The following is an 11,059-nucleotide window of genomic DNA, read 5'->3' on the forward strand; positions in this document are numbered from 1 at the left end:
GTTTTGAAAGAACACTTTCAGGAACTTATTAAGAGAAATGCTTACTAAGACATCTGCATGCATATGAAGAAGAATGTTAAGAGACTTCTGGGGAAGATGGTGGCATATGAAAACTCTAAGCTCACCTCATCCCATTGATACAACCAGATAACATTCATATGGGTGTAAATAACCGAGAAAACAACCCAAAGACTGGTAGAAGAAACTCTCCACAGCTAAATACACCGGAGAGGCTGATCAGAGAAGGTAGGAAGGGTGGAGAGGCAGTCGGGAACTAAACGGACTTGCAAGACTGCTCTCCGGAAGGAAGGATGCTCTGTCCAGAGACGGGAGAGAAACAGACTCTCACCCCATGGAGCCCACATGGAGAAGATGAATTTCCATAACATTTGGCTTCAAAAACCAGAAGGGCCGAATTTCACGAGTTTGTACAACCCAAAGTTCCAGGGACTTAAAACCCGGAACGTTAAAAATCAGTGCCTCGGTTCTGGGAGCGCCAGGAGGGTGAGAGGAAACTGAGTGCCCGCCCTTAAAGAGATAGCACAACAAACAGCCCTGTGGAGATACAGCACAGAGGAGCAGTTTGAAAAGCACGTGGGGGTACACAGGAGGGAGATTTATTTACTAATCTCAGAGCATGAGCTGGAAGGGCAGGGATCTATGGGGACTTCTCCAGGAACAAAGGAGCTGACAGGCTCCAGTTCCCTCCCCCAAACCCCAACGTAAACACACAGCCACCTGTGGGAACCAGCAAGGAACCAGTGAGGTGCAGACATTCCCTACTTAACTTGGTATCAGCACACCCAGCCCTTCTGTTTCCCTGTGGACACGCCCCTTCCACCAGGGCCTTGGCTCCAGGTCTTCTCCCACAGAAGACCCATGCAAACCTTGCTAACACCGCACATCCAGCCCCCCCATCCCCCCCACACTTCTGCAGATCCACCCCCTCCAATACGCTCTTGGGTGGAGCACATGCAAAGTGGTGCCACAAGCCTGGCAGCTTGCAAGCAGCCCCAACAGGGGCCAGCACCACTCCAAAATGACTTCTGCCATGGGGTGAGGGAAAGATAACCACACACAACAATCAGACTGTGGCCCCAGCAGTGGGCTGGGGGCAGACAGCAGGTCTGACTGCAGGCCTCACCCATCAAGGAATGCTTCTCAGGGGACAAAACAGGTTACAACGCCCTCTAGTTTGTGCTACTGCATCCCAGGGAAATGCCTGGTCTGACTCAAATCAAGCCCAAGGTGGCCCCAGACTGGCCCACTAACAACACAGGGACCAAACCCTGCCCACAGCAGGCAAAGAGAGCCATTGTGGACAACTGGACTGAAGGAAAAAGTGGCTCAGCCACAAGAGTCGGGTGCATACAGCAAACATAGGAGACACTGCCAAAGCACCAGGTTCTGGTAAACAGGGGACACTGCACTGCAGGGCACTACAGGATCATTCCTTCATAAGGCCACTACTTTAAAGAGCAGGAGATACAGTTGACTTTCCTAGCACAGGAAACAGACCCAGAGAGTTAGACAAAATGAGGGGACAGAGGAATATGTCCCAAATGAAGGAATGGGACAAAATCATAGCCAGGGACCTAAGTGAAACGGGGCTAAGTAATATGTCTGGTAGAGAATTTAAAGTAATGGTCATAAGGATACTCATGGGACGTGAGAAAAGAGTGGAGGACCTCAGTGAGACCCTTAACAAAGAGATAGAAAACATAAAAAAGAACCAATCAGAGATGAAGAACTCAATAACTGAAATTAGAAATACACGAGATAGAATGAACTGTAGACTAGACAAAGCAGAAGAATGGATCAGCAACCTGGAGGACAGAATAATGGAAAGCAACCAAACTGAACAGGTGAGAGAAAACAAAACACAAAATGAAAACAGACTTAGGGAACTCAGTGACACCATCAAGCATAATAATATTTGCATTATAGGGATGCCAGAAGGAAAGACGAGAGAAAAGGGGGCAGGAAATTTATTTGAAGATATAATAGCTGAAAGCATCCCAAATCTGGGGAAGGAGACAGAAATCCAGATCCAGGAGGCACAGAGAGCCCCTGACAAAATCAACCCAAAGACGTCGACACCAAGACACATAGTAATTAAAATGGCAGAATGGAGTGATAATGAGAGAATTTCAAAAGCAGCAAGAGGAAAGAAAACAATTACATACAAGGGAAACCCCATAAGGCTATCAGTGGAAGAATGGAGTGTCATTAAAAAAAAAAAAAAAAAAGAAGAAGGGAGTGGCATGATATTTTCAAAGTGAAGAAAGTAAAAAACCCTACAGCCAAGAATATTCTATCCAGCAAGGCTATCATTCAGAATGGAAGGAGAAATGGTTTCCCAGACAAACTAAAGCTTAAGGAATCCATGGCCACTAAACCAGCTCTACAACTAATGTTAAAGGGGATCCTTTGAGTGGAAAGACCATAAGCAGGGCTAAGAAATGTAAGGAGCACAAAAGCAGTAAACATAAGTCTGTCTATAAACCAGTCAATGGACTCTCAAAATGAAAGATTGTAAAGTATGGCAGCATACACATAAAACGTGGGTTGGGTTGGGGGGAGAGGAGTAAAGTATGGGTTCAAACTTTAAGCGACCATCAACTATATACACAAAATGTTTTATACAAACTGAATGGTAACCAGAAATCAAAAACCAGTAACAGGTATGCAAAAACTAAAGAGAAAGGAATCCAAGCAAATCACTAAAGAAAGCCAACTAACTGTGAATGAACAGAGCAAGAGAAGAAAGGAACAGAGAAGAACCACAAAAACAACCATAAAATGTGTAACAAAATGGCAATAAGCACATACTTATCTCTAGGTTTAGTGTAAATGGACTAAATGTTCCAATCAAAAGACACAGGGTGACAGAAATGTAAAAAAGCAAGACCCGTCTATATGCTGCCTACAAGAGACTCACTTCAGACCTAAAGACACATGCAGATTGAAAGTGAAGTGATGGAGAATCATTTATCATGCAAATGGATATGAAAAGAAAGCTGGGCTTGCAATGCTTACATTGGACAGAATAGACTTTAGACAAGCACTGTCAGAGGGGACAAAGAAGGACACTATATAATCATAAAGGGAACAATACAACAAGAAGGCATAACAATTGTAAATAGTTATGTGCCCTACATGGGAGCACCAAAATATATAAAGCAGCTAATAACAAACATAAAGAAAGCAACTGATAATAATACACTAATAATAGTGGGCTTTAACCCTCTGCTTACATCAATGGATGGATCATCCAAACAGAAAATCAACAAGGAAACAATGCCTTTGAATGACACATTGGACCAGATGGACCTAACAGATATATTCAGAACATTCCATCCAAAAACAGCAGAATACTCTTTTTTTTTTTTTTTCAGGTGAACATGGAACATTCTCCAGAATAGATCACATATTAGGCCACAAAACAGTCTCAACAAATTCAAAAAGATCAAAGTCATACCATGCATTTTCTTCTGGCCACAATGCTATGAAACTAGAAATTAACCACAAGAAAAAATCTGGAACTAGCACAAATTCACAGAGGTTAAATAACTAACGCTACTAAACAATGAATGGGTCAACCAAGAAATCAAAGAGGAAATCAAAAAATACATGGAGACAAATGAAAAAGAAAACACAACAATCCAAAATCTTTGGGATGCAGCAAAAGCTGTTCTAAGGAGGAAGTTTATAGCAATACGGTCCGACCTCAAGAAGCAAGAAAAATCTAAAAGTAAACAATCTAACCTTACACCTACAGGAACTAGAAAAAGAAGAACAAACAAAACCCCAAACCAGTAGAAGGAAGGAAATAATAAAGATTAGGGCAGAAATAAATGAAATAGAAACTAAAAAAAGCCAGTAGAACAGATCAATGAACCTGGGAGTAGGTTCTTTGAAAAGATCAACAGAAGTGATATATCTTTAGCCAGAACTCATCAAAAAAGAGAGAGGACTCAAATAAACAAAATCACAAATGAAAGAGGAGAAATAACAACCGACATCACAAACATGCAAAGGATTATAAGAGAATATTATGAAAAATTATATCCCAACAAATTGAACAACCTGGAAGACATGGATAAACACCTAGAAACATATAACCTCCCAAAACTGAATCAGGAACAAATAGAAAATGTGAACAGACCGATTAGACAGATTAACAGCAGTGAAATGGAATCAGTAATCAAAAAACTCCAAACAAACAAGAGTCCAGGACCAGACGGCTTCACAAGTGAATTCTACCAAACATTTAAAGAAGAGTTAATACCTAATCTTCTCAAACTATTCCAAAAAATTGAAGAGGAGGGAAAGCTTCCAAATTCATTCTAGGGGGCCAGCATTACCCTGATACCAACACCAGATAAAGACATTATCAAAAAAGAGAACTACAGGCCAATATCTCTGATGAACATAGGTGCAAAAATCCTCAACAAAATATTATCAAACCGAATCTAACAAATACATTAAAAAAAAAAATTCACTCACCACAATCAAGCGGGATTTATTCCTGGGATGCAAGAGTGGTTCAATATTTGCAAATCGATCCATGTGATACACCACATTAATAAAAGAAAGGATAAGAACCACGTGATCAGATTTGCTCATAGTCGCCATGATGGCCACGAGTTTATTGCAGCAGGCTTCGGTCACTGCAGTGGCTGCTCTCTCTGGCCACTGGCTTGGCACTCGGCTTGGATTTGGGGGCTTCCTCACCCGTGGCTTTCCGAAGACTGCAGCTCCTGTGTGACACAGTGGAGACCATGGGTAAAGACTGTTTACCATCAAACCTTCTGGTTTCTATGACAGGCATTTTTTTCAGTTTAAGGAAGTTCTACATTTTGTTGACTGGGATTCCAGTAGCAGTTGGCATAACTCTGGTGAATATATTCACTGGTGAAGCTGAGTTAGCAGAAATTCCAGGAGGCTATATCCCAGAACACTGGGAATATTTCAGGCATCCTGTATCAGGATGGATTGCCCGAAGTTTCTTTGAAGGCCGTGAAAAGAATTACGAAACAACAATGGCTAGCCTTCAAATTGAAGCTGAAAGTGTCGATTTATGGTTAAAGGAACCGGAAGTACAAAGTTTAGTTAATGTGTGAGAGAGGCGATGGTCCCCGGCATCAGTACCCGATCCTTGAGAAGGTGTTGATTGATCATTCTCCAAAAGCAACTCCCAACAACTAATCCTTTATTTCTCTAAATACAAAGTATATTTGTATTCTCTTTAGGGGAAAATTAATTAATAAATGTATTCTGTGTTTTTGCTCATGTGATGAATAAAAGATCCTCCATTGCTCTATTTCTCAACACATTGGTTCAGGTTAAGACTTTTGTGTGGGATTTCATTTTTCCCCCAGCTTTATTGAAGCATCATTGACAATACTGTAAGATATTGAAAGTGCACATTGTGATGATTTGATACACATTGTGAAAGGCAGATTAAGACTTTTGATTTGTGGGTTTTGGCTTCCTCCTTTAGGAAGGTTTATTGGAGCACCTGGGTGGCTCAGTCGCTGAAGCGTCTGACTCTTGATTTTGGCTCAGGTCATGATCTCAGGGTCGTGAGATCGAGCCTCACCATGGGCTCTGTGCTCAGCGCGGAGTCTGCTTGAGATTCTCTCTCTCCCTCTCCCTCCATACCTCCCCCCTCCCTCCTTCTCAAAAGAAAGTTTATCATATAAAAAAAGAAAACTTGGACATACAGGAATTTGTGGACTCCTAAAGGTGTAACTTTGAAAGTATAATGTTTTATTTGTCTGATAATCGGAATTTAGAGAAGTCTAGTTATGCTAAACATCAGGAAATACAGTAGTTTACATTCATGTCTGTATTGTAGATACATAGATCATTCACAGGAAATTCAGAATTTCAAATTACATAAATACTGAACTAACTGTATAAACCATTAACACCTTAATAAACAACTTTTCAGTGAAAAAAAGAAAGAGAAGCATGGGATCATTTCATTGGATGCAGAGAAAGCATTTGACAAAGTACAAGATCCATTCACAACTAAAACGTGCAACAAAGTTGATTTAGAGGGACAATACCTCAACATAATAAGAGCCATATATGAAAAACCCACAAAGAACATCATACTCCATGTGGAAAAACTGAGAGCTTTCCCCCTGGGGTCAGAAACGAGGCAAGGATGTCCACTCTCACCACTTTTATTCAACACAGTAGTGGAAGTCCTAGCTGCAACCATCAGACAAGAAAAGGGATACAAGGCATCCAAATTGGTAAGGAAGAATAAAATGTTCACTATTTGCAGATAACGTGATACTGTATATAGAAAACCCAAAAGACGCTTCCAAAAAGCTACTAGAAATGATAAATGAATTCAGTAAGTTCTCAGGATACAAAATCAATGCACAGAAATCTGTTGCATTTCTAGACACCAATAATGAAGCAACAGAAAGAGAAATTAAGAAAACAATCCCATTTACAACTGCACCAGAAAAGAGTAAAATGCCTAAGAGTAAACTTAACCAAGGAGATGAAAGACCTGTACTCTGAAAACTATAAAACACTGATGAAAGAAACTGAAGACAACACAAACAAATGGAAAGACATTCCATGCTCATGGATAGGAAGAACAAATACTGTTACAATGTCCATACTATCCAAAGCAATCTACAGATTTGATGCAATGGCTGTCAAAATACCAACAGCAGTTTTCACAGAACTCGAACAAACAATCTTAGAATCTGTATGGAACCACAAAAGACTTTGAATAGCTGAAGCAATCTTTTTTAAAAGAATATTTTATTTAATTATATTTGACAGAGAGAGACACAGCGAGAGAGGGAACACAAGCAGTGTGAGTGGGAGAGGGAGAAGCAGGCTTCCCGCGGGGAGCCGGATGTGGGGCTCGATCCCAGGACCCTGGGATCATGACCCGAGCCGAAGGCAGACGCTTAACGACTGAGCCACTCAGGCGCCCCTAGCTGAAGCAATCTTGAAAAGAAAAACAAAGCTGGAGGTATCATAATTCCAGACTTCAACTTATATTACAAAGCTGTAGTAGTCAAAACAGTATGGTACTGGCACAAAAATAGACACGTGGATCAACGGCACAGAATAGAGAGCCCAGAAATAATCCCAAGAGCATATGGCCAATTGATCTTTGACAAAGGAGGCAAGAATATCCAGTGGGAAAAAATTTTGGTTCCCAACAAATGGTGTTGGGAGAACTGAACAGCTACGCACAAAAGAATAAAACCAGACCACAATCTTACATCCTACACAGTGACAAACTCAAAATGGATTACAGACCTAAATGTGAGACCTGAAACTATAAAAACCTCAGAAGAGAGCACAGGCTGTAATTTCTCTGACACCAGCTGTAACAGCTTTCTTCTTTTCTTTTTTTCCCCTAGATATGTCTCCTGAGGCAAGGGAAACAAACGCAAAAATAAACTATTGGGACTACATCAAAATAAAAAGTTTCTACACAGCAGAGGAAACAGTCAATAAAACTAAAAGACAACTTACTGAATGGGAGAAGATATTTCCAAATGATATATCTGATGAAGACTTAGTATCCAAAATATATAAAGGACTTATACAACTCAACACCCAAAGACAAATAATCCAATTAAAAATGGGCAGAACATGAATAGACATTTCTCCAAAGAAGACATCCAGATGGCCAACAGACACATGAAAAGATGCTCAACATCGCTCACCATCAGGGAAATGCAAATCAAAACCACAGTGAGACATCACCTCACATCTGTCAGAATGGCTAAAATAAAAAACACAAGAAATGACAAGTGTTGGCAAGGATGTGGAGAAAAAGGAACCCTTCTGCACTGCTGGTGGGAATGCAAACTGGTGCAGCCAGTATGGAAGACAGTATGGAGGTCTGTCAAATAAATAAATAAATAAATAAATAAATAAATAAATAAATAAATAAATAAAAAAAAAAAAATAGAACTACCATATGACCGAGTAATTCCACTGCTGGGTATTTACTCAAAGAATACAAAAACACTAATTTAAAAAGATACATGAACGCTTATGCTTATTGAAGCATTATTTACAATAGCCAAATTTTGGCAGCAGCCCAAGTGTCCATCGATAGATGAATGGGTAACAAAAAGTTACACACACACACAGAGAATGGAATATTACTCAGGCATAAAAATGAATGAAATCTTGCCATTTGCAGCGACATGGATGGATCTAGAGAGTATAATGCCAAGCAAAATATGTCAGGAAAAGACAAATGCCACGTAATTTCACTCCTATGTGGAATTTAAGAAACAAAACAAATGAGCAAAGGGAAAGAGAGAGAGAGAAAGAGAGGAGAGACAAACCAGGAAACAGACTCTTAACTGTGGAAAACAAACACTTGTCATGGTGAGCACTGAGTAATGTATAGAATTGTTGAATCACTGTGTTGTACACCTGAAACTAATAGAACACTACATGTTAACTGTACTGGACTTAAAATTACGAAAAGAGAACATCAGTATACTATTGTATGTAATAGAAAGCTTGGTAAAGGAACTATATTTACATCGCTAGTACTGGAGAAATAAATGTTGGGCCATTCATGTGATGCCACAACTGGTCTTTATAAAACAAAGTGAATTTTTGTTGTAAGGTAATTGAAAATGTTATCATAGAAATGCGTTTACATAGAAAGATGGTAACAATATGTGCAAAAGCAGGTTACAAGCATCATAAAGGACACAGATCCATTTTTTTTTTTTGCTTATATAGGCATATATCTATTTATCCAGAGGTCTCAAAGCATAAAAAATGTAAACGATCTTGTTGTTCCAGTCATCTAGAGCTTTTTATTCATCATCGTAAGAGGCTGCACTTTCTGTCGGGATACCTCAGACAGGCACTCTTGGGAATGCCCCCTTTCTTTTATTTTTTATTTATTTTTATTAGGTTCAATTAGCCAGCATATAGGACATCAGTAGTGTTTGATGTAGTGTTCAACGATTCATTAGGTGTGTATAATACCCAGTGCTCATCACAACGCTTGCCCTTGCCCTCCTTAGTACCCATCATCCGGTTACCCCACCTCCCTCCCCCCTCCGCTCTGTAACCCTCAGTTTGTTTCCCGGAGTCCAGAGTCTCTCTCATGGTTTGTCTCCTTCTTTGATTCTTCCCCCTTCCTACCGAGATGTTTTGAAAGCTGTCTGATGGGTTTTCACCACAGCTCCTCCCTCCCACCTTCCTGCTCTCAGCGATGTTCAAGCTGCAGTTCAGGCTTTAGTCACGGGGTGGCATCAACGTCCTTCCACCGTCAATTTCTCCGCAAAGAGGTTTGTTTATTCCTGGAGCGAGAAAATACAACACTTTCCCTTAAGACCCAGCCTGTGAACCAATGAATAGAATATTTTAAATTCTGTCTGATAGAACTGATGGGTGTGAAAGAAGACTGTAAAACAAAAAACAAAACAAAACGAAACTAAGCTAAGCTAGGCTAAACTAAACTAACCTAAAGAACAAAACGCCTGTACCCCATGCCATGCACAAGATGAAACACAGGTGACAGGAGTGCACCATGGCAGTAGGCAGCAAGGGGGCTAAGGGCAGGGCAGGACAGGTGGGAGGTGTCTGAGAGAGAATGGGGAGCTGGAGTGGTGTCTGGGCAGGCTGTACAGGGGTGGGGTGGTGGAGGGTGAAAGCCCTGATCCCTGGGAGGGACTCCGCACAGTGTGGACACGTCAACCTGCACTGAGGAGGGAAGAAATACATCGATAAATGCGATATAGATTTGGGGCCAAGAGCAGATGGACCTGCTTTAATGCACATATGAAATTTCCCAACAGAATCTGTATCTCAGTAAACAAACGATTCCAAGAATTTTCTTATTCTTTGCAAACTGTACTGGGTTCATCCGAGGTGGCCAGAGCTGGGATTGCAGCTCCGAGGCATGGACCAGGGGTCTCAGCAAGGAGGAGGGAAAGATGAAATTTGTGATCTTCTTTGAGTGGTTTCAGCCAGACTTTTCGGGAATTTTTCACTTCATGGCAGTAATTCCTTTGGTGTGCATCATTTTCTGGGATATCTAAATCAGAGATCAGAATCCATCCCCTGTGTGAGCTGAATATAGAACTCCACTTGTGAGGTGGGGTGATTGAGCCAGAGGAGGCATAGACACACACACACACACACACACACACAGTCAATTCAATTTTGAAGTCTACTTCGTTCTCCTATAAAATTGAATATAATGAGTGTTTATAAAGTGAAGAATGTATGTGCACACATATGTGCACTATTGTCTTCATTGTCAAAAGGGACTTTTGGGTGAATACCCATGGTGCCACAGTATCAGGGGAGTGTAAAATGCTCAACTCTCAAGCCTTAGAAACCCATCTTCTAAAAGCAGTCCTGCTCTGTGTCCTCTAGAGAGGGCGAAAGATGGAACCTCATTCCCATCCTGCCATTTATCTGGAGAGGAGATGTAGGTTCTGTGAGCCTGAGCTTTGTCATCTGCGAAGTGGGACTCAGGAGACCTTTGTCACACAGCTGTCCCAAGGGAAAAATGAGAGAACCTGCTCAGAGGATATGGCATGTAGTGGGACTTCCAGAGCCCTTTAGAAGTTGAGACATAGCAGTAGGGGCTGGCTGAGCTTCAGGGCTAAGGCAGGCATGGTGAAAAGGTATTTCTCATTGTTTCTCCTAATGAAAATATAGATATCTTTATGAAGGAAGCAAATATTTCTCTGATATGCCTTGAGTTTAAAGTTTTAAAGGCAGAAAGATCCCTAGTTTCTTGGGTGAATCAGAAGCTTATAAGCAATGCTCAACATCAGGCTTCTCAGCAGACCCTAAACCAGTTCCCCATGCAGGGAAGACGGGCCTGCTTATCCGTTGTTTGTTTGTTCCTTTGTTTGTTCTTTATTGAAGTGCAAATGACGCACAATATTATAGTAGTTTTAGGCGTACACCGTAGTGATTCAACAATTACATACATTACAAAATGCTCAGTACTATAAGTGTAGTCACCATCTGTCACCATACAAAGTTATTACAATATTATTGACTATATTCCCTA

General features: G+C 40.9%; 1 pseudogene; it reads left to right on the forward strand.

The window, feature by feature from the left end:
* The first annotated feature begins 4,636 nt into the window (after positions 1 to 4,636).
* On the forward strand, positions 4,637 to 5,211 carry LOC123840813 (NADH dehydrogenase [ubiquinone] 1 beta subcomplex subunit 5, mitochondrial-like; annotated as a pseudogene).
* The last annotated feature ends 5,848 nt before the right edge of the window (positions 5,212 to 11,059 follow it).

This window comes from Mirounga angustirostris, unplaced genomic scaffold (assembly GCF_029215605.1).
Source record: "Mirounga angustirostris isolate CCGP_5_RB_7025 unplaced genomic scaffold, mMirAng1.0.hap1 SCAF_11, whole genome shotgun sequence".
Classification (NCBI taxonomy): Eukaryota; Metazoa; Chordata; class Mammalia; order Carnivora; family Phocidae; genus Mirounga; species Mirounga angustirostris.